Source organism: Chiloscyllium plagiosum, unplaced genomic scaffold, assembly GCF_037043375.1.
Source record: "Chiloscyllium plagiosum isolate Xiang-an unplaced genomic scaffold, Cpla_swu_hap1 HiC_scaffold_1, whole genome shotgun sequence".
NCBI lineage: Eukaryota > Metazoa > Chordata > Chondrichthyes > Orectolobiformes > Hemiscylliidae > Chiloscyllium > Chiloscyllium plagiosum.
The window spans coordinates 78,053,797-78,078,221 of record NW_028270139.1 but is presented as its reverse complement, the minus strand read 5'-3'; the positions used below and the strand labels follow the sequence as shown (position 1 = coordinate 78,078,221).

Sequence of the window (24,425 nt, the reverse complement as noted above, 5' to 3'; positions counted from 1 at the left end):
AATATTTACTTTTGTTTGTGCAAATTCATAATTACTATGCAACACAAAATAGCTAAGTAGCAATGAAATCTTGCATTTATATAGTACCTCGGACATAGTGAAACATCCTAACAGACTTCACTATGTGATTTTTAAACACTTTTGATTAGCAAATAAAGGAAATGCTAAGGCAAATAATCACACAAACATAGAAAATAGAAGCAGAGAAGTAGGTCATTTGGCCCTTTCAGCCTGCCCTACTATTCATTATAATCATAGCTGATCATCCAACTCAATAGCCTGTTCCCACTTTACCCCCCATATTTTTTGATCCCTTTAGCCCTAAGTGTCATACCCAACTTTTCTTGAATTTTATTGTTATTCAATCATGGGACGTGAATGTGTCACTGGTTTGGCCAACATTTGTTGCCTGTCCTGAGTTACATTCGTGAAGATAGTGATGTTTTTGAATCGCTGCAGTCCATGTAGACTTTCAATGCCCATTAGGGAAGAAATTCTATGACCAATAAAGACCATAAGATATAGGAGCAGAAGTTTCCCTCAAAACTCTTGATTCTTTTATTAATTAAAAATCTATCTAACTCAGCCTTGAATATAAAAACCCAGCCTCAACAGCCCTCTGTGGTGAAGAATTTCACAGACTCCAGTAACTCTTCTGGTAAGATGGCAGTGGAGTAGGACTTCTGAGCCAGGGCTCATCCACTCTGTCTGCTTTTCTTTTTGTTCCTTTTATTTTTCTCTCTATTTTCTCACTTTTTTTCTTTTATTTTGTTTACCTCTTAGGAAGAACTCACTGGTGACAACAGCATCCGTTGGCAATGGCGGTGAGTTAGTCCAATAGTGTGGACCTGAGTAGCCCAGCAGCATGGACATGAATAGGCCCAGCAGCATGGACACGAATAGGCCCAGCAGCACTGATTCAAGCAGGCCCAGCAGCACCGACTCAATTGCGGCCAGCAGCATGGAACTGAGTAGGCCCACCAGCATGGACTAGGGTAGGCCCAGCAGAACGGATCCTAGCACCCAGCAGCATGGACTCGAATAGGCCAAGTAGCACGGACCCGAGTAGGCCCAGCAGCATGGACCAGAGGAGGCCCAGCAGCACGGATCCGGGTAGGCCCAGCAGCACAGACCCGGGTAGGCCCAGCAGCACAGACCTGGGTAGGCCCAGCAGCATGGACCCAAGTAGGTCCAGCAGCACAGACCCAGGTAGGCCCAGCAGCACGGTCCTGAGTAGGCCCAGTTGCATGGAGCGAGTAGGCCCAGCAACATGGACTCAAGTAAGCCCACTAGCATGGACTCGAGTAGGCCCAGCAGCAAGGACCCGAGTAGGTCTGGCAGCACAGACCCAAGTAGGCCCAGCAACATGGACTCAAGTAAGCCCAGTAGCATGGACTTAAGTAGACCTAGCAGCATGGACTTGTGGCAATGGCATTCGTGGAGAGTTCTGATGAGGTGGTCATTCTGAAATTCCCTTATCCCAACTCTGTCTTCTTTTTGTTAGCCAATCCTCTATCCATGCAAATGTATTACCTCCAATACTATAAGCTCTTAACGTATTAAGTAGCCTAACATGTGCTACCTTATCAAATGCTTTCCGAAATGTATTATGTTCATTACTTTCCTTTCATATTATACTGCTTATTACTCTACTCAAAGAGTTCTAGTAAATTTGTCTGGCATCATTTCCCCTTCATGAAACCTTGCTGATTCTGCTTGAGAATCACTATCTATAAGATGTGCCACAGTTACTCTCCAAGCCACCTTCAGTGACAAAATCGTGACTATTACCATCTAGAAGTATAATGGCATCAGATACATGGGAATACTATCACCTGCAAGTTTCCCTCTGAGCTGTAACCATTCTGACTTGGAACTAAGTCACCAATGTTGCTGAATCAAAATTCTGGAATTCCTTTCCTGACAACATTGTGGTTGCTCCTATATTCCCCAAGACTGCAGCTGATCACCACCTTCTCAAGGGCAGTTAGGGGCGGGCAATACATTCTGGCTCAGTCAGTAACAATCACATCATTATCTTTTCAAATGAATGACCGATGATAGTTGACATTAATGTTGACCATCCACCTCATAAGCTAATTACCCAGAATCACAACCTCATATTCATGTTTTTCAGCGGATACCTTCATATTTTAAAAACAATTTCTGTACTTAGAAAAATTGGATAAATTGATCTGTTAAGAAATGACTTGAAAACATATATCAACTTGGGCTATGCCTGTTGGAATTTATCAGAACAAGAGGTGAATTTATTGAAATACGAAGGTTCAATGGGGAATTTGATAAGCTAGGTACTTTGAAGATGATTTTCTGCATCTTCATAGTGATACAGTTTGAGAATAAGGAGTCTCCCTTTTAAGATGGAGATGAGGAGATTTTTTCTTTCACACTTGCCAGTCTGTAGGATTCTCTTCCTTAGAAAGCGGTGGTTGGATCATGGAATTTATTTAAACCTGAGTTAGATTTATGAGAGACAAATAAGCTGGGGATCATGACAGGCAGACAGCACATTGGAATTGAAATAACAACCAGATCAGCAACAACTTATCGTAGGGTATAGTTTGTGAGTTTTGGGTTAGTTACTGGTGGGTTTTCTATGTGTCTGAATATTTTAACTGAATAGCTAACTCCAATAATTTCTGTAGCCATGACGATGTCTTTTAAAAGGCAAGTTTAAGAGGCCTAGCTTTAGAATGAATGGGATTTGTGCACCACTCATGGACGTTTGTTTAATTTGTTCTGTGACACCTCAACATAAATAATGGGGCCTAAAGGTTTGTTAGGGATTTTGGAATTTTTTTTACATTGAAGGGTTGAGGGGCCAGTTGGTCTACATCTGCACCTAACTCCTACGTGTCGATTCTGTTACCAAAGGGCATTATATAAATGAGAAATAGGAGAGCGGGAATTCTTAGGGGACACCAGATGTAATGGTGCAGGAGCAGGAAGACAAGGCATTGTAAATGATTCTAGAGTTGTAGAGTATTTTAAAGTTTCATTTCATTCTGCATATGAATTTTTAAGTATGTTTGAAAATGCATTGTTTTATTGTGAGATTCATCTATAATGGGGGACTTTGAAAATTCCGAACTTACAGTGAACTAACTAAAGTCTTTTAAGTATACCTGCAGCATGATCCATTGGATTAGTGACAAACTCTGCCAACTACTTCCTTTCCATTCAACTGGTCCTGCATTTTGGAAAGGCAAATCAGAGCAGGACTTATGCACTTAATGGTAAGGTCCTGGGGAGTGTTGCTGAACAGAGACCTTGGAGTGCAGTGCACTTGAAAGTGGAGTAGATAGGTTAGATAGGACAGTGAAGACGTTTGGTATGTTTTCCTTTATTGGTCGGTGCATTGAGTAAAGGTGTTGAGAGGTTATGTTACGGCTGTACAGGACATTGATTAGGCCATGTTTAGAATACTGTGTGCAATTCTGGTCTTCTTCCTGTGGGAAGGATGTTGTGAAACCTGAAAGGGTTCAGAAAAGATTTACAAGGATGTTGCCAGGTTTGGAGGATTTGAGCTATATGGCGAGGCTGGATAGGCTAGGGCTGTTTTCCTTGGAGCGTTGGAGGCTGAGGGGTGACCTTATAGAGATTTATAAAATCATGAGGGGCATGGATAGTATAAACAGGCACGATCTTTTCCCTGGGGTGGTGGAGTCCAGAATTAGAGGGCATAGGTTAGGGTTAGAGGAGAAAGATTTAAAAGGAACCTAAGGGGCAACATATTCATGGAGAAGGTGGTGTGTGTATGGAATGAGCTGGCAGAGGAAATAGTGGAGGCTGGTACAGTTACAACATTTAAAAGGCATCTGGATGGGTATATGAATAGAAAGGGTATGGGCCAAGTGCTGGCAAATGGGACTACATTAGGTTAGGATATCTGATCAGCAAGGACAAGTTGGACTGAAGGGTCTGTTTCCATGCTGTACATCTCTATGACCCTAATTGTTCAATTTTCTCCAATGTTCCAGTCTCATCATGGATTTTTATAGGTTCCCAACTCTGCGATTAGCAATCTACAGAACATTTATGCTTGAATATAAAATGCAAATTAGATTCTTATTCACAAACTTTCAAATTGTCAGGAAAGCAGAGTACTACTTTCATATAATGGATTTGTAATCTCTCCCCAAAAAACATCTATGTATATGCTTTGATGAGCTTTATGTTTTATCGCAACAATGGAGCAGGATTAATGATATTGCAATAATTTTCCCACAGTTTGTATTATAATTCTACTCTTTTATTTATAGGTGAATTGTAAATGTCAAAGACTATCATGTTTCGAGTTGGTAATGTACATGGAGTTGTAAACTGGGTCCAAAAATCATCATTATCGTGAGGAGTTCAATGTGTAACAACAGGGCTGTGACATCTTTAAAATAAAAATAAATGAATTGAATCAAAGATCAGAACTAATCTATGTTTGGATCCATAAAAAGGTATATAAATTTTTTTTTACGAGATATGGACTTGCAGAATTCTTTTGTACAATCAATAAAACAGAATTTCTTAATATTCATGTGTTGAAACTTTTGAAAGAGAAAATGAGCTTTGTTTAGATTTTTAATATTCATAAGACACCACAAAGTGTGGTCACTATAATATAGGTAAATGTGATAGTCAATATGAACTGACTTCCCACAAAACTAGATGATGACCAGTTCAGTCCCCCCACTCCCACCTTTGTCGGTATTGTTTGCAGTTGTTTACACATTTCTGGAGGTTCTACCAATTTTCTACCTAATTTATGGAAAGAGTACAGGATAACTGCACAGGAATTCAACAACTTGATTGAAGGAAATATCAGTGCAGAGCAGAAAGACAAAATAACATGAAATGAAGAAGTCAGTTGGGCTTATTGGGATGCAATCGTTGAAGCAAAATATTAACAACTGATAGTTTACAAAGATTGATAAAATACCTTTTCTTGAGGAATTATAAATGAGATATTCCCACACAATTGCCACAAAACTTAGTCAAAGACTTCAGTAACAGCAAGAAGACAATGCAACTTCAGAATTGACTGTGGGATGAAAACTGTTTTATATTAATTATTGTAAGTTTAGGTTTCTGTGCTTTGAGTTAGTTAATAGTGAGTCTTCAGTCTGAATATTTTAACTGAATAGTTAACTTGTAAGTATTTCTGTAGCTGTGGTGATTTCTTTTAAAAAGCAAGTTTAGAGGCCTAGATTTGGAGTAAATGGGTTTTGTGCATTACATGAACTCATTGACATTTGTTTAAGTTTAGATTGTTCTGCGACCCAGCAGCACAAATAATGAGGCCTCAAGGTTTGTTAGAGATTTCTGAAACTTTTTTTTTTAAGATTGAGGGAAATATCCAGAGCTGAGAGAAACTTTTGAATATCAGCTTTTACTTAAGCAGAGTAGTCCCATGAAATTCTTGGAGTGGGATGGTCATACAGACCCATGCTTCTGAGACAGGATTGATATATGGTAAATTACGTTATCTTAGAGTGAGGAATTTGTGCTAGTCACAGACCAGAAGTGTTAGGATAAAAACCTGAAGAGGTTACTTAAAGCTGAGTACATTAAAGCTTGGGTGTATGACAACTGCAGGAATATGTTATCCACAATTCCAGTCTAAAACAAGATATTAGATATAGCAGCTCTAGTGTGAGTATTATACAAATGGCATTTTAATTAGTGTACTGGGAATATGTTTTTTAGATTAGATTAGATTATTTACAGTGTGGAAACAGGCCCTTCGGCCCGACAAGTCCACACCGACCCACTGAAGCGCAACCCACCCATTCCCCTACATTTACTCCTTTACGTAACACTACGGGCAATTTAGCATGGTCAATTCACCTGACCTGCACATCTTTGGACTGTAGGAGGAAACCGGAGCACCCGGAGGAAACCCACGCAGACACGGGGAGAATGTGCAAACTCCACACAAAATGCTATTGTTTTTCTTTTAGTTCATAAAGGAATGTTTTGTAATAAATAGGATGATATTTTTACTGTGCAGTTGAAAATCTTTTAATTTGTATTATAAGTAGATGTTTGTTATATTTTATTTGCATTTCATTTGTTAATGAATTTCAATTTCATCATTAAAATGTTGTGTGCCTATGTTTCAGTGGGAGGTTATTTCATTAAAACTAAAACCAGTCAAAATAGTATCTAACAAGCCAGGGTTTAATTTCTGGGATCTGACTTATCCAGAAATAAGATCATCTGGGGTCACAACACCTAACAATATTGCAATCTAAGGACTGTTACCTTCAAACAGATTTTCAAGTCTACTCAGCATATCTAATTGATATGAGCAGGTGAAACAAAGAGTTGATTGGTATAGTTATGGAAAATCGCATGAACAACATAATGATATATAAATTTAAATACATGTAATTGATAATTTCCATGGCCAAAAGTTCAAATGCACCATTGAATGGAATAGGAAATGGAAAAATGTCTCAGTTTTTAATCCTCAACCAATTTTGTGATCAGATGTATTCACAAACGATCAAAAATATTATCTAAGTATAATGCAGGCAGTTATTCACAACTATTCAACTGTACAGAGCCCCGTGAAATGATTTACAAAGGATGGGAGTCATTGTGGACAAAAACTGTTCTTCAAATACATTTCATACTATTACATGTCTTTCTGAGATTATTAACTGGATACAGGTTTAAATATAGTTGGGGAGCAATGTTGGATCGCAGGAAAAAGTGTTGAACTAACAAAAAGATAGAGTCACACATTGAATACAAATTACTTGTGACAATAAGAGCAAATCAAGGGAAAATCGCAAGCTAAACTTCCATCACCATACAATAAATAGTTGCTAAATGAAAACAAGGTGGAGGAATTGGAGGATGGGGGAAGTGTGATGGAAGGAACTGGGGAAGTAATGATTAGAACTGTAACTAAAGATCCAAAACACTGCATTGATTCCCAGATGCCATGGAAAACAATTCTGCAGGAGGAATTTTAGTGCCAATTTTCATACAAAAATAGAGATAAAGAGCTTTACTCAAAGAGATATTATAATGTGGAATTTGCTACGCAGGAAGTAATTGAGGCAAATATCAGGCGACTGACTGTGTGGAGTTTGCACATTCTCCCTGTGTCTGCGTGGGTTTCCTCCGGGTGCTCCAGTTTCCTCCCACAGTCCAAAGATGTGCAGGTTAGGTGAATTGGCCATGCTAAATTGCCTGTAGTGTTAGGTGCAGGGGTAAATGTAGGGGAATGGGTCTGGGTGGGTGCGCTTCGGTGGGTTGGTGTGGACTTGTTGGGCCGAAGGGCCTGTTTCCACACTGTAAGTAATCTAATCTAATCTAATCTTCGATGCTTCTGTGGAGACTGGACTTTCTATATGAGACTAGGTGAGCACTTGGTAAGAGTAAAAGGCGGTTTCTGCTGACACACACAACTGCAGGCAACTGTGCTTCTAGAAATGTGCATGCACGTTATTCCATACATCATGATGTCATATGCAAAGGCTGCATTTACATGTACACAGTAGAAATGCAGTATGGAAACAGGGTTCAGCAGGGGCTGGAAGAGTGAGACCATGAGGAGGGGGGAGAAAGAAAGGCCCGCTATTCTCCTCGCCCCCACAAGCCTGGTCCTTTTCCAGTCCTCTCCCTCCTTTCCCACCTCTGTGCCCAACTCCTGGGCCCTACCCCTTATTCCCTCCCATTGTCTTCCCTACTGCTAGGACGAGGATTCTCTCCCCCCAGGTGCTGAGCAGCCTCATGTCTGGCACCCCTCCACCCATCCCAGCCCTTTCTGCCCTTCAGTGTGCAGTTTGCTCCTGGCTGAGAGACGGGAGAGATCAAGTGAGATGGAAGCAGGTGACACAGCTGTTAGTGCTTGGACATGGGCGTAATGGTGATATGGTGTCCTGAGTGAGTGAGTAGGCATTGCACAGGGCAACGGAGGTTAGTAGTGTGGGAGATTATGGGTGGGATTGGCAGTGAAAGAAAATGCTACAGGCTACAATAGAAATGGTAGAACATGAGCTTTGGTGGGAGGTGGGTACAGCAGTAGAGATAGGGTGAGCGTGAGGAATTGGTCTAGCTCAGTTGGTTTGTTAAGCAATGTGATGCCACCAGCATAGGTTCAATCCCCTTGGTGGCTGGAGTTTTCATGAAGGAGTCTGTTTCTCAACCTCTCCCCTTGTCTGGGGTATGGTGGCCCTCAGGTTAAATCACTACCAATAATCTCTCTCTCTCTAATGACAGAGCAGCCCTATGGTCTGGTAAGACTAAGACTACCACTCATTGGAGAGATAATAATAGCACTGACCCTCGTGCAGTGTGGAAGGTATTAATCTTCTTATGGCACTTCTGGCCATTCCTCCATACTGTGGCTATAACAGTGACCCAGGTAGTGACCTCAGACCAGGCTACCAGGGGCTGGTCTTGTGGCCTCCTTTGTCTGACTTCCAGGAAGACTCCTCCCCTTTGCACCATTCCCTGGTCCCTACCAAAGAGTCAGTGTTGTCCTCCTCTTCACGACATCTTCTGGAAATATCTTTGACCAAGCAGGGCAGCTTTAGATTGCCAGTGCCACCTTGTAAAGATGGCATGATGCAAGATGTGCTGTCCTTTCACTGGATTTCCACTGAGTGACCGAGTTGTTCAGGGAATGGTATGTCATGGATGGAGCTAGAGTTGAATGTGAGGAATATCTGTGGGGCAAAGTGGGCTGCTAATGAGGCATGTTTGATAAAATACAGTGAGAAATATCACTAGGCTGCATGGCAAAAATCTTCAGCTTCTCAACACAACTTGTATTTAGCCAAAACGATTCAGTCCAATAAGTTCATTCCATAATACTAAGATATGAGGTTGTATTAGCTTAAGACTGGTAACTACGAGTTGCTGGCATTGTAATTAGTGATCTCACGATTTGTCTGCTCTCGCTATTCAACAGCTTCGTAGATCAGAGACCAATCTTTAAGAGAAAGATGTTAGTGTTTAACAAGATGTTTGACTGTCCCCTGGGAGTCTGGAGCTCAGCTGTATGCTGCAAGATTGGAATGAAAAGTAATGTTGTGGGGAAAATCACCAGCCTCGGAGTCAGAGTTGGGGTTCAACGACAGAGTTTATTGTACAACGAAATACCGAAGTTCCGGGTAGAGAAAGACACCAATAGCAGAGTGGTCAGCTGCGAGCCTTCTCTCAACCTGGAGCACATGTCTAGATACTTTTATACATTTTGTCATATAATAGGTCAGTGATGAGGTTATTGTCTTTGTAACATAGTTTGTTTAGTGTAAACATTGCAGAATCATTGATAGTTTCCGTGCAGTCCTTGTCAGTTCCAGCGCAGCCTTTGTTAATTTCAGCACTGACATTGTCAGTTTCAACGTCTGCGTGGAAGTCCATTGCTCCAATAATGGGTGCTAATTGCTCTTCCTAAGAAGGACGATTACTGCAGCCCTGGCTATTATCACTTTGTTTTGTGTCTGTATCAAGCTGTTAGCATTTCTATCAAAGATGTTGGCTGGATCCAGACACTTCGGCGGGCAGTGTACATTACGCATGTGTATTCTCTCCCCCACCTGCCTTAAACTAATCAACTGGGTTGTGAGTGCATTGTGCTGGCATTCTGGTGGTCCTGGGCAGTATCTGTGTTTGCTTTGCTGTCTCTCTCCATATTGTGGTCCGGCAGCCATCTTGTGCGTCCAGTGGTCAACTTATGGCTCGGCAGCCATCTTGTGTGTCCGTATGCCTAGTGACACCCTGCCCCGTGCCAACTCCCACTTCAGTAGCTTTGCTTGTAGGAGAGGAAACTGGGTCTGGGAGAATCTGCCTGCACTTGTACAGGTGAAAGGCAAAATACTTCCAAGATCAGAATTAACTAATAATGAATTTCAATGACTGGTAATTTGCACAAGATCTTTAATATTAAACGTTTTCCTGTATTGACAATTTATTCTCATGAGGGAATTGAGTGTAAACATGGCTTGTTGTCAATATTTTTTCTTTGCAATGCACATTGTTTTAAGGTTAAATAAAAAGACTGGCAACTACATTGACATTGTAAGAGACATTATTATCTCCTAAGAGATAGCAACTAGGTTACATGGCTGTAGACTGTAGAACTGATTAATGACTAACAACAAATCTAACACTAATTAGCTCTTCCCAGAGACAGTGATCTATTATTCAGTCCAATGGAAAGTGATGGAGTAGTAAGAATGTCACTGGACTAGTGAGCCAGAACCCAAGTCTGACTGGGGATGTGGCTTCAAATGCCATTGCAGCAGATCATAAACACTGAATTCAATAAAAACCTGGAATTGAAAGCTAACCTAATGGTGACCATGTAATCACAGACATTGTTGTAAAATCCCACCTGGTTCACAAATATCTAATCCAAAGCCCATCAATCCCAAACATTTCTAATTTGCTAACCAACCTGCCATGTGGCACCATTTCAAATACTTTCTGAAAGTCCAAGTACACAATATCCACAGTATTACCCTCATCCATTGCCGGTGTTAACTTACCAAAGGACTCAATTTGTCAGACATGACCTGCCTTGACAAAGTGTTGTTGATTGTCTAGTATTATTTTATTTTTCTCTAAGGGTACATTTATCTTCTCCAATCTTACAGCCTCATTAGTTTTCCCCACTATTGATGTCAAGCTGAGTGGTCTGTAGTTTCCTAGTTATCCTTTGCCCCTTTCTTGAACAATGACATCATATTTGCAATCCTCCAGTCCCCCAGGACTACCCCTGTGATCAGAGAGGCCTGGACAATTTCTGTCAACAGTTCTGCAATTTGCTCCCTTACTCCCCAGCAATCTCAGATGCATCCCACCTGGTCTGGTGACTTCTCTACCTGCCTTTTTAGCACCCCTTCTTTACCTAACACTATACTGCTCAATTGCTCAGCACCCATACTTTCAACTGGGCCATTGTCACCATCTTCTAATTTGTTAAAGACAGAAACAAAGCATTAATTTATTACCTCTGCAATACCCTTTGCTTCAGGGTGCATATTATCCTGCTTGTTCCTTCTGGGCTCTACTCTATCCTTCACTAATCTTTCACAATTAATATGCTTAAAGAACATTTCAGTATTTGTTTGAGCACAGTCTGCCATCCATTCCTCATGCTTCCACTTAGCCTTCCTTATTCCAGCCTCCCTCCTAAATTTGATGCTCTCTTCCTGATTCTATTGCTATTATTATTCTGGTAAGCATCATATTACAGAAGGGGCAGTGCTAGATGTCTTGAAGCACATTAAAGTGGAGTTTAATTCAGATGGAGTTTAATTCAGATAAATGCGAGGTGCTGCAGTTTGGGAAAGCAAATCTTAGCAGGACTTATACACTTAATGGTAAGGTCCTGGGGAGTGTTGCTGAACAAAGAGACCTTAGAATACAGGTTCATAGCTCCTTGAAAGTGGAGTTACAGGTAGATAGGATATTCAAGGAGCTATGAACCTGTATTCCAAGGTCTCTTTGTTCAGCAACACTCCCTAGACCTTATAATTAAGTGTATAAGTCCTGCTAAGATTTGCTTTACTTAAATGCAGCACCTCGCATTTATCTGAATTAAACTCCATCTGCCACTTCTCAGCCCATTGGCCCATCTGATCAAGATCCTGTTGCAATCTGAGGTAACCCTTTTTGTTGTCGACTACACCTCCAATTTTGGTGTCATCTGCAAACTTACTAACTGTACCTCTTATGCTCACATCCAAATCATTTATATAAACGATGAAAAGCAGTGGACACAGCACCGATCCTTGTGGCATTCCATACCTCGACACGGTCCTGTCCCCCTTAGTCCAAGAACTCCCCACCTACATTCGGGATACCACCTATGCCCTCCACCTCCTCCATGATTTTTGCTTCCCTGGTCCCCAACGCCTTATCTTCACCATGGACATCCAGTCCCTATACACCACCATCCCCCATCACGAAGGATTCAAATCCCTCCGCTTCTTCCTTTCCCGCCGTACCAACCAGTACCCTTCCACTGACACCCTCCTTTGACTGACTGAACTGGTCCTCACCCTCAACAACTCTTTCCAATCCTCCCACTTCCGCCAAATCAAAGGAGTAGCCATGGGCACCCGCATGGGCCCCAGCTATCCCTGCCTCTTCGTAGGATATGTGGAACAGTCCATCTTCCGCAGCTACACTGGCACCACCCCCCACCTTTTCCTCCGCTACATCGATGACTGTATCGGCGCTGCCTCGTGCTCCCACGAGGAGGTTGAACAATTCATCCACTTTACCAACACCTCCACCCCGACCTCAAATTTACCTGGACCATCTCAGACTCCTCCCTCCCCTTCCTAGACGTCTCCATTTCTATCTGGGGCGACCGAATCAACACGGATATTTACTATAAACCGACCGACTCCCACAGCTACCTAGGCTACACCTCCTCCCACCCTGTCCCCTGTAAAAACGCCGTCCCATATTCCCAATTCCTTCGTCTCCGCCGCATCTGCTCCCAAGAGGACCAGTTCCAATACCGAACAACCCAGATGGCCTCCTTCTTCAAAGACCGCAATTTCCCCCCAGACATGATCGACGATGCTCTCCACCGCATCTCTTCCACTTCCCGGTCCTCCGCCCTTGAGCCCCGCCCCTCCAATCGCCACCAGGACAGAACCCCACTTGTCCTCACCTACCACCCCACCAACCTCCATATACATTGTATCACCCGTCGTCATTTCCGCCACCTCCAAACGGACCCCACTACCAGGGATATATTTCCCTCCCCTCCCCTATCAGCGTTCCAAAAAGACCACTCCTTCCGTGACTCCCTCGTCAGGTCCACACCACTCACCAACCCAACCTCCACTCTCGGCACCTTCCACTGCAACCGCAAGAAATGCAAAATTTGCGCCCACACCTTCCCCCTTACTTCCCTCCAAGGCCCCAAGGGATCCTTCCATATCCACCACAAATTCACCTGCACCTCCACACACATCATTTACTGCATTCGCTGGACCCGATGTGGCCTCCTCTTTATTGGAGAGACAGGCTGTCTAGTTGCAGAACGTTTCAGAGAACACCTCTGGGACACCCGGACCAACCAACCCAACCACCCCGTGGCTCAACACTTCAACTCCCCCTCCCACTCCACCAAGCACATGCAGGTCCTTGGACTCCTCCATCGCCAGACCATAGCAACACGACGGCTGGAGGAAGAGCGGCTCAACTTCCGCCTAGGAACCCTCCAACCACAAGGGATGAACTCAGATTTCTCCAGTTTCCTCATTTCCCCTCCCCCCACCTTGTCTCAGTCCCAACCCTTGAACTCAGCACCACCTTCCTAACCTGCAATCCTCTTCCTGACCTCTCCGCCCCCACCCCCACTCCAGCCTATCACCCTCACCTTAACTCCTTCCACCTATCACATTTCCAACACCCCTCTCCCAAGTCCCTCCTCCCTACCTTTTATCTTAGCCTGCTTGGCATACTTTCCTCATTCCTGAAGAAGGGCTCATGTCCGAAACATCAATTCTCCTGCTCCTTGGATGCTGCCTGACCCTCTACGCTTTTCCAGCAACACATTTTCAGATAGGATAGTGAAGAAGGCATGGAAGGGTTGGACCGAAGGGTCTGTTTCCATGCTATACATCTCCATGACTCCATGAGTCTATTTGCCTCCTTTTTTTACCCTTATTTTCTCATTAATACCCTTAGTCATCGAAGGACTTTTGCTTTGGATACCCCATATTTATCTGTCAGAGTATTGAGTACAGGAGTTGGGAGGTCATGTTGCGCTGTACAGGACATTGGTTAGGCCACTGTTGGAATATTGCATGTAATTCTGGTCTCCTTCCTATTGGAAAGATGTTTTGAAACTTGAAAGGGTTTAGAAAAGATCTACAAGGATGTTGCCAGGGTTGGAGGATTTGAGCTACAGGGAGAGGCTGAACAGGCTGGGGCTGTTTTCCCTGGAGTGTCGGAGGCTGAGAGGTGACCTTATAGAGTTTACAAAATTATGAGGGGCATGGATAGGATAAATAGACAAAGTCTTTTCCTTGGGGTGGGGGTGTCCAGAACTAGAGGGCATAGGTTGAGGGTGAGAGGGGAAAGATATAAAAGAGACCTAAGGGGCAACGTTTTCATGCAGAGGGTGGTATGTGTATGGAATGAGCTGCCAGAGGAAGTGGTGGAGGCTGGTACAATTGCAACATTTAAAAGACATTTGGATGGGTAAATGAATAGGAAGGGTTTGGAGGGATATGGGCTGGGTGCTGGCAGTCAGGTCTAGATTGGGTTGGGATATCTGGTTGGCCTGGAAGGGTTGGACCGAAGGATCTGTTTCCGTGCTATACATCTCGATGACTCCATGAGTCTATTTGCCTCCTTTTTTTCCCCTTATTTTCTCATTAATATCCTTAGTCATCCAAGGCGTTTTGCTTTGGATACTCCATATTTATTTCTCCTGTGATGTACCCAACTTGCACCCTAAAAAGGGGCAAAAAATAATTGGAGCCATTCTTTATACTCTTCTGTCAGCATTTATTATCAGAGCTACATCTAATAAACATCCACTTCCAGACCTAGCAATAATGGTTGCAGTCTGCATCTATTACAGGGGCAAAAGAGAATCCCTAGTTAATGCCCACCTCCTGCGTATGAATAAACAAATTCATATAAATAAAACTAAAGTCATAAATTTAAGAAAAGAACAAAAGTGAGAAGTTATGAAAAGAGTGTTAGAGAATGGAATGTCTTATCAAACAGGAGCAAGTGGCAACATAATCCATAAAGCCTCAAAAAGGAAAGTGATTGATAATCTGAAAAAGAAATATAGAAGATTGGAGAAAAATGCTCAAGGTTTGGAATAAATGGATGGCTCCTTCAGGGAATTGGCATAGACATGATAAGACAATTAGCTTCCCTCTGTGCTGTGAATGCTTTGATTCCATATAAAAAGAAGAAACAACCAACCTCTAAATTAATCATTCTCTGTCAGACATCTCAGAGAAGTTCTGTCAGTGAAAGAAAATAATTTACAAAAACATCCATTATTCATCAGTTCTGGCTGAGAGTTAAAGCAATACGTAACCTAGAATGCACAATGAGAAACATTGAATTGTATGTGGGAATAAGAGCTCAAGTAATTGGTACTGATGTATCTTTCTAAGAGATCAATTTGCTATAAAAGATATTCAGTGACCACATTTTGAGATCAGTAATTGTGAAACTCTGCAGAGGTGAATACTTTTTCTGGCTATTCAACTGACAGTTTTGCAGCAGTTTAGTATTTTTTTAACAAATATTATCATTTTTGTCTCATTTCAATTCTTTTCACATGCAAGTTTAGAATATAGAATCCAATGTTAAAAAAGAACTGAAAACTTTGACTAATTAGATAACTGTACTCAGATTCAGAGGGGCCATTGAGTTTCAGTGTTTTAGAATCCAAGCAGGCAAATTGAGTTGGTCCAGTTACAACAGGGCTGGTTCACAAGACATTTTTTTAATGCATCTATTTTGTGGACCCCAAATAACACGGTTCTTTTTCCCTTTTGTTCTAATCATGTAGAAAGCAATGTAAAGGATTTGATGCGCAACAAGAGGTGAAAAGATGGTGGACAAAATATAAAGTTGCAAAATGAAAACATAGATCTTCAAGCCTGTTATCAAAGTATACTCGAATGAGTCAAAAATCAGTGTCACCATCACAGCGTTTCAGGATACATAATGCAACCTAATAAACCATATTTCAGTCCAAACAGCCAATCTAGGACAGCCAGTCTGATCTCAGAAGTGTCATGCAATCTTCACAAAAGGTTCATTTAAGATCTGCTACTAATTCTACATGGCAGGGTTTTTATTTGTTGTTTGAATTTTACAAATAGATAGATAGATATATATATATTGGAAAAGAGAACAGAGTCATGTACTTATCCCGAATGGCTTTTAAAAGTTGTTATTGTTTCTCCATCCACCACTTCCTCAGGGAGTTCATTCCACATGCGAACCACCCTCTGTGTAAAAAAATTTGCAACTTTCATATTGGTGACTGGATCAGGCTGTGTAATTTGATAATATCACATAGTCTTGAGTGGGAAAAAGATTGAGGGATGCAGAGGGAGACAGGTATGCCATCATCATCTCCTGATGGTCTTAGTTGTAGGTGCAGAAATTCCAATCAGGGTCCAAAAACCTACTTCAAAACTTGGTCAGAAAAAATATTATGCAACTACCTTTGATTACTTTTACACTGGAGATTTCAAGATATAGGCTTTCTGTTATGAATCTGTCCAGGAAGGTTTAAATCCATGAGGAGAGAAGGTTGTTTCAAAACTATGCTTTGTTTTACACTACTGAAAGCCATACTCTGAAGTTTAAATGACCAGCAGATACTTTGAAAGCTACTGTGAAAGGGTAAGGATGTAAGGAAAGTAGAATGCCAGGCACTAATCATCTCCTACAAGAGAAAATCTAACCATCACTTTTTCAATGGCATCACCTAATACCAACCCCTTACCTTCAGCATCTAGTGATTATCATTAACCAGAAATTGAAGAGGATCAACAATAGAAGTGCACTGCTACAATAGCAGGTCACAGGCTGGGAATTCTGTTGTAAGTCACTCCTCTCTTGACTCGCCAAAGCCTGGCTGCCCTGTACAAGGCACAAGTCAGGAATGCAACAGAATGTTGTCCTCTTGCTTGGATGAATGCAGCTTCAAAAACACTCCAAAGCTTGACGCAACCTGGACAAAGCAGCTTGTTTAATCAATATCCCATCTACTACCTTGAACATTCACTCTCTCCATCAGCTGCAAGATACACTGCAGCAACTAGCAAAGCCTCCTCCGACAGGACCGTTCAAACTCAAATTCAGACACAATAAGTCCAGGGAAGCAATTGCATGGAAACATCAAGAGCCGCTTTAACCCTCACATCATCCTGACTTGGAATTGTATCACTCACTGATGCTGAGTCAAAATCCTGGGGCTCCATCTCTATTAGTGTTAGTGCACCTACATCAAATGCACTGTAGTGGATTAAAAAGACAGTTCAGCACCACCTTCCCAAGATGTGGTGATTTACTTTAAGGCTGGCAAACCGAATATTATGCTGCCTGATATGGGCAAGATTTGTTACCACCTTTGTGACTGTCTGGTACCCTCTACTTGTTAAGCAGTGGCATGGCTAACAAAAGTGAGAGGCGAGTGGGCCTTCGTGTCAGTTGGGAGTGCTAAGAATAGTGGAGTTTGGCTATAGGTCAAATTACAGCATAAATCATAACTCATGCCATTGTGTCCATGTTAAATGAGAGCAAATCTCACTTGACAAGTCCAGGCAAGTGTGCCTTTATTTAGAGGTAGGACATCAAAAGAAGTTGGAAATTGTCCTGTGGTGCAACCTCACCTGCCTGGCAACCATAATAAACACAAATAGTAGAATTTCCACAGTTCACATTTTGAGTGTCAACCCCAATGCTTCTTAATACGTAAGTGGTTGAATAATCTCAAGCACAGGCAACTCAGTAATTCTCTTCCTTTGATCCTTTAAATATTGACTTGTACATTCAGGTATCACTGAGTGTTCCTGATGAAGGATTTATGCCCGAAACGTCGACTCCCCTGCTCCTTAGGTGCTGCCTGACCAGCTGTGCTTTTCTAGCACCATACTCTCAATACTGAGTGTTCTGACACCTCTTCTGTACATCTGCATTAATGACTGCAAAATTTGAGAGCTAGCTAAGAAAAAGTGAAGACATCCATATAATAGCATCTTACTTTAAACTTATTGTGATACAGCTTTTGCCATTTTCTGATGGAATGCAGATTTTCAGCACCTTTGAATCACCTATGGAAAATTTGTATCATTCACATTACAGGCACAGATAGGGTGGAACATGTCAATTTTTAAACTTCGTAGTGTCCCAGTTGTGCTACATTCCAAGCTAAAAAATTAAAAGACTGCGATTTCTGAGGTAAAATATTCTAGGTTGATCCATGACTCCATCCGAAGAGTAGGACAGTCATCAAGGGCTTATGCCCAAAACATTGACTCTCATGCTCCTCAGATGCTGCCTGGCCTGCTGTGCTTTTCCAGTGCCACACTTTTTGATTCTAATTCTCCAGCATCTGCAAACCTCACTTTCTCCATAGCTCCATCCCCATAGTTATAAATTTCAATCTCCAAAATGTCATCCTATTTGCAATTTCATCAGCAACATTTGTCACACTGAGATTATTGAGGGTTTAATCAAGCCGAAAATGTCTCCAGACTTTTGAAAAATGAGAAAATGATAAAATCGAAACATATAAAATCTTTACAGGTTGCTGTAGATAGAATGTTTCTCCAGTTAGTGATTCTAGGACCAAGGGATTTAATGTTAGAATAAGGGATAGGCCATTTAAGACTGAGATGAGGAGGAATTCCTTTACTCAAAGCATGGTCAATCTTTAGAATTCATTATCCCAGAGGCTGTGGAAATCCAGCCATGGAGCATGGTCAAGACAGAAATCAATAGGTTTCTGGATATAAATGACATTACGGGATATGGAAATATAGCAGGAAAGTAGCTTTGAGGTAGATGATTAGCCATTATCTAATTGAATGATGGGACAAGCCTGTGGGCCGAATGGCCAGTGTTTTGATGGTGTATGCATGCACTTCTAACAATTACTGCCACACACTTTGATACCAGTACTTCCATTTTAAGAACTCCAAACTGTGATCTATGTTCTCTCTGAACATCACCTATCTAAACATAATCTCAGTAGCTTGAAATACTATCCCACCAACATCCCCAACCCCCCTTAGGGGACTATCTAAAGGGATTCTCAACAACTTATTGGTTAGTTACAGCATTATTTTGTCTGGTCATTGCTGAGTTTTGAGAGGATGAAGGGAAGCATACAAATGGTAGACACAAGGGCTCCTGAGGCACAATGTTAGTGTCCCTATCTCATAACACATCTGACAAGTTGATTAAGAAACAAATATTTTTAATATGGTAGTCATATATCCTGATTGACAGAGATTGCTCATAGGTGAGTAATTGGGGCAGGGGGTGGAGTTTGCTAAATTAAGCATTAATTGATGTAAGTGATGAAATAAACAGGACATTGCATTTGAAATCATACTCCTGAATTGACACTTCATATAAGGTCACTCAAACTCCTCCTCCCGTTGCATCCGTATTCTTAGGGCTACACTCTTGAATTAGTCTTCACCAACAATTCTTGTCACTGTCCTTTTGAAAACGTGTTTCATGAGGATATAGAACATCTTTCTTTCTTTCTATAAACCTCTCTGACCAAGATCTTGTCTACAGTATCCAAAGGTCTTGATGCATCCTCTGTCATGGTCAGCCATTGTTGAATCTTTCACAGCATACTATTCAAAATTACCTCAGCACCACTAGCAGGCAGCTTCCCTTTAAGAGGTGCAGACTAGCTTTAAGTAATGGTCAGCACACATTGTACTGAGCCCCCAGCTGATGCACACCGCCCAGAGTGTGCTGAATATTTGCAGAAATGAGTATATTAAACAAAATTGCTCTCCTGCCTGCAGTACAATCAACAGGCAACCCTGTTTTTGGAGTTGTCCAAAATTAAGTCCCTAAGATCTCTTGCCAAGACTCAACCATGTACATTTTAGTTTTATAATAACAGATAGATCCAAATTAATTCTAACTTTCAGAACTATAAAGTTATCAATGAGCAATAGCAATTTAATGTGTTGCACAAAGAAGAGAACCAAAACAACCTGATTGGATTTACTTGGATACCATTGACTGAAACCTAACCATGGGAAATCCAGTGAATTTTCTCATTCATTCAGGGAATGTGGGTATCACTGGCTGGGCCAACATTGAATACCCATCCTCAATTACCCCATAGAAGATGGATAGGAGCCACATCCTTGAACTAATGTTGTTCATTTGTTTAAGGAAGACCCACCATGCTGCTGGCAAGTGAGTTCCAGGCGTTTGACCCAGCAACAGTGAAGGAACAGCAAAATGTTTCAAAGTCAGAATTGTAAGTGGCTTACAGGGGAACTTGCAGGTGACCCCCTTTATCTGCTGCCCTTATCATTTCACATAGTAGGGGTCATTGACCCATCAAACCTATCTGATGATCCTTGGGAAATTTCTGAGGGCACAAGCTGCTATGAATTCAAGCCGAAAATTGAAGAGACAAAAGCATCTAAACTTTGAATTTCTTTTGAAACTTTAGAAATGTGTAATTAAAAGTCTTAAAAAATTCAAGTCTAACATCCTACCTTAAAGCATAAAACAGTCAATGTTATAAATTGACAAAATAATCAACATCACATATAAAACATTGTCAATTATTTGAACATTTTCTATGCTAAGTATCAACTTTGTTTTAAACGTGTTCTTAAAGCTGCATGATTTCCTATTTAGTGTTAAATTCTGAGACATTTGGAACAAGTTAATTGTGAAATTAGCAATCTACATGAGTTCATTGAACACTTGCATATTCTCTAAAATTGTAAGAGTGTGATTTATATAAATTTACATTCCACTGTGATGTTTATCAAATTCTGTTTGATTATGCTCCTATGAAACTCCTTCAAACTTTTTATTTCATTGAAGGCATTCTGTAAATGAGAGTCCTTGTTGTTGTTATCGTTGTTATGTGGTCACTTGTTTGTGCTTGAACTGAATTTCCATTTAGTAATAGGTTTTGGCAAACAGTTCTACAACAGTCACTGTTTGAGTAAGGTGCTTTCCATTCATTTCAATGAAAGTAAAACTAGGCAGATTCATTGACAGACACTTTGTCTTTCCCTATGTTCAATATTCCCTGCAAAGAGTTTGTTTTGCATCCTTGCATTCAATATGGTTGTATAGTTGTTCTTGAAATAAATGAGAGCTTTGTGATCAATGGGAGTTAATGGAAGGTAAATAGCACTATTTAGATTTCACCACAATCTTAAATGACTTATGTTGATCATCTCAAGAAAGCTTTTGAAAATTTAAGGAGCTCAAGACCACAATGGAAGTTTGGGATCTATCATTTGTCCTTCTGGACTTTTTTTCTGCTCTTTAACTTTTGTAATGATTTTAGTTGCCATAAAGTTTTGTCCTCAGAGTTCAACAACTGCCACATTTTACAATAATTTTGCTTCTGTGAACAATTCCATATAGAGGTCCTGCAAGCTTAATCATTTCAGGAGTAAGACAAGCAGTGATGGCTGCTGCCACTTCAGTATGCAAGGACCATGTCCACATGCAATCATTTTCCCACACGTTAACAAAGACAAACACTCACACTCACGCTTTCAACACAACTAAGAGTGTCATGGAAAAAATATTTCACAAATCCCAATACAAACAAAGCGGTCCCATTTTCATTGGGACAGGAATGGTGTTGGTCAAGAATCACACATGCAGATGCAGGAGTCCTGAGTTCTTCACCTGGTGGATACTTGCTGAGTTGTCATAATAGGTGTGAGGGCAAAGGATGGTGAGAGGGTAGGGAAAAGGATTCACTGAACTGGTATAGGGGCTCGAAGTAGACTTTGGGGTTGCGTAGAAAGGCATCAGGAAAGAGTATATAATGGGCTACAGCAGTGGTTAGTGGGGCTTAAGATGACATGGACAGCCTTAGGGGCTGTTGGGGATGCGTATCAGGCATGTATTGACAAGAGATGGCATGGATGGGGCATAGATGGGGCATTGGGAGTATGTGAGGCTGAGGAGTTGTGAAGGGTAAGGATTATTTTATGCTTTAAATTTTTTTGATGTTTAAGACCATGCCACTGCAGAGTTTAAAAAAAACCACACAACTCCAGGTTAGAGTCCAACAGGTTTATTTTAGAAGTACAAGCTTTCAGAGTGCTGCTCCTTCATCAGGTAGCTAGTGGGGCAGGATCATAGGACACAGAATTTATAGTAAAAAATCCAAGTGTCAAACAACTGATGCGATTTATTGAACAACCTAAATTGCTGTTAAGTCTTTAATCACTCAGAATTGGGGTGCAGGTTTCGAGTGATTAATTTGTAAATCCCAGAACTTCTTTCAAGTCATTGACTGATCAGCAATCTAGGTTTGTTCAATAAAGTCTGTGGCTTGAAAGAAGTTCTGGGATTTACAAATTAATCACTCGAAACCTGCACCCCAATTCTGAGTGATTAAAGACTTAACAGCAATTTAGGTTGTTCAATAAATCGCATCAGTTGTTTGACACTTTGATTTTTTACTATAAATTCTGTGTCCTATGATCCTGCCCCACTAGCTACCTGATGAAGGAGCAGCACTCCGAAAACTTGTACAATGAACATTATAGTACAGGAACAGGCTCTTCGGCCCTCCAAGCCCGCGCTGATCCAGATCCTATATCTAAACCGGTCATCTATTTTCCAAGGATCGGTATCCCTCTGCTCATTCATGTATCTGTCTAGATGTATCTTAAATGACAATATTGTGCCTGCCTCTATCACCTCCGTTGACAACGTATTCCAGGCACCCACCACCTTCTGCATAAAGAATTTTCCACGTATATCTCCCTTAAACGTTTCCTTTCTCACCTTGAACTCATGACCCCTAGTAATTAAGTCCCTCATTCTGGGAAAAAGCTTCTTGTTATCCATCCTGTTTATACCCCTCATGATTTTGTGGACTGCAATCAGGTCCCCTCTCAACCTCAGTCTTTCTAATGAAAATAATTCTAATCTACTCTACTTCTCTTCATAGACAGCACCCTCCATAACAGGCAACATCCTGGTGAATCTCCTCTGTACCCTGTCCAAAACATCCACATCCTTTTGGTCATGGGAAGACCAGAACTGTATGCAGTATTCCAAATGTGTCCTAACCAAAGTCTTCTACAACTGCAACATGACCTACCAACTCTTTTACGCAATACTCCATGCGATGAAGGAAAGCGTGCCATATGCCTTCTTGACCACTCTATCAACCTGAGTTGCTATCTTCAAGGTACAACAGACCTGAACATGCAGATCTCTCTGGGCATCAATTTTCCCCAGGGCTTTTCCATTTACCGTATAGTTCGCTCTTGAATTGGATCTTCAAAATGCATCACCTCGCCCAGATTGAACTCCATCTGCCATTTCTCTGCCCAACTCTCCAATCTATCCATCTATATTCTGCTGTGTCTCTGACAGTCCATTCACTATCTGCTACTTCACCAATCTTAGTGTCATCTGCAAACTTGCTAATCAGACGACCTGTATCTTCCTCCAGATCATTTATGTACTTCCAAATAAACCTGTTGGACAAAATCTGGTGTTGTGAGATTTTTAATTTTGTCCCCTCCAGTGCACCAGCACCTTCACACCATTGCACAGAGACCTCTGTGCCCAGTAGCTTCCATTCCTGGTCTAGCCTGATTTCAAAGTGGCTGGTCCTGTACCAAATAGCTGGCATATGGGCAGCCATTTTTAAAAGTGAGGTTCACAGAACCTGGACTTAACTCTGAGCTCCCAACGTGCAGGCAAACATCAGGCCTTGGAATTGTGCGAATGGTTCCCCACTCCCTTGCATCCCATCCAAACAACATCATACACATAGCATCACAGGAATGTTGCTCCAGTTTCCAATGATACAGGTACTTTGGTTCCAAGGAAGGTCATAAACCATTTAAAGTCAGTTTTTGCCACATTAAATTGTTGCTAGGCAGCATGTGGCCTAGGTTTCATAGATGTTCATATACTCTGGTGCTTGTAATCATAAAAGAAAAGAGATGTATTGACTCATATTTGAATCAGAATTGACTCAGAGATAGGGTCACATAAGTATGCAGCTGCTTCCAGTAGTGGGTGGGAAAAGGTGCAGCTAAAAGACATACACTCAGAAGAAAGGGTTTAATGAGTCAATCAGATAATTCACCTCACAAATTTTACTTGCAGATTACGGCAATTTTACTCCAACTCCCAACCACACCAGCCAGCAAGAACTTATTCAGAGACTGCCTTTGCATTAATATCATGACCACAATTTTACATGATTGACATTTTGGCACTACTTTGGTAATTAGCATTATATTGACAGCCCTATCTACTGACATGACTTCAAGATGTTGTGACTATGCACTGGGTCCTTGTCTGTAGATATATCATTGCAACCCAGTCAGGAAGGGCGAATTATTCTTTAAAATAAAAATAATACTACAGATACTAGCAAAACAAAACAAAAACATAAATTGTTGGAGACACTCAGCAGCATCTGTGCAGAGAAAACAGAGTGAAAGATTTGAGTCCAGTGACTTCATCTGAACTAATTCCTTTTCTTGTCTCATTCCTCCAGTGACCACAACAACGTTTGAATTTAAATTGAAAGGTGATATTGCCAATTGTTTGTTAAATTGTGTGTTGCTCAGTATGGGATGAAAGTCAATCAGATTTATTAACATAACAAATAGAGGAATAGTTTATTGCAAAGGAAATTTACTTCAGCAAAGATTATC

General features: G+C 41.3%; 1 protein-coding gene across 3 annotated transcripts in view; it reads right to left on the bottom strand.

Annotated features, from left to right (window-relative positions):
• The window catches only part of LOC122549999 (putative tRNA methyltransferase 9B), a 115,525-nt gene that overhangs the window by 39,761 nt on the left and 51,339 nt on the right, over positions 1-24,425 (bottom strand). The window lies entirely within an intron of this gene.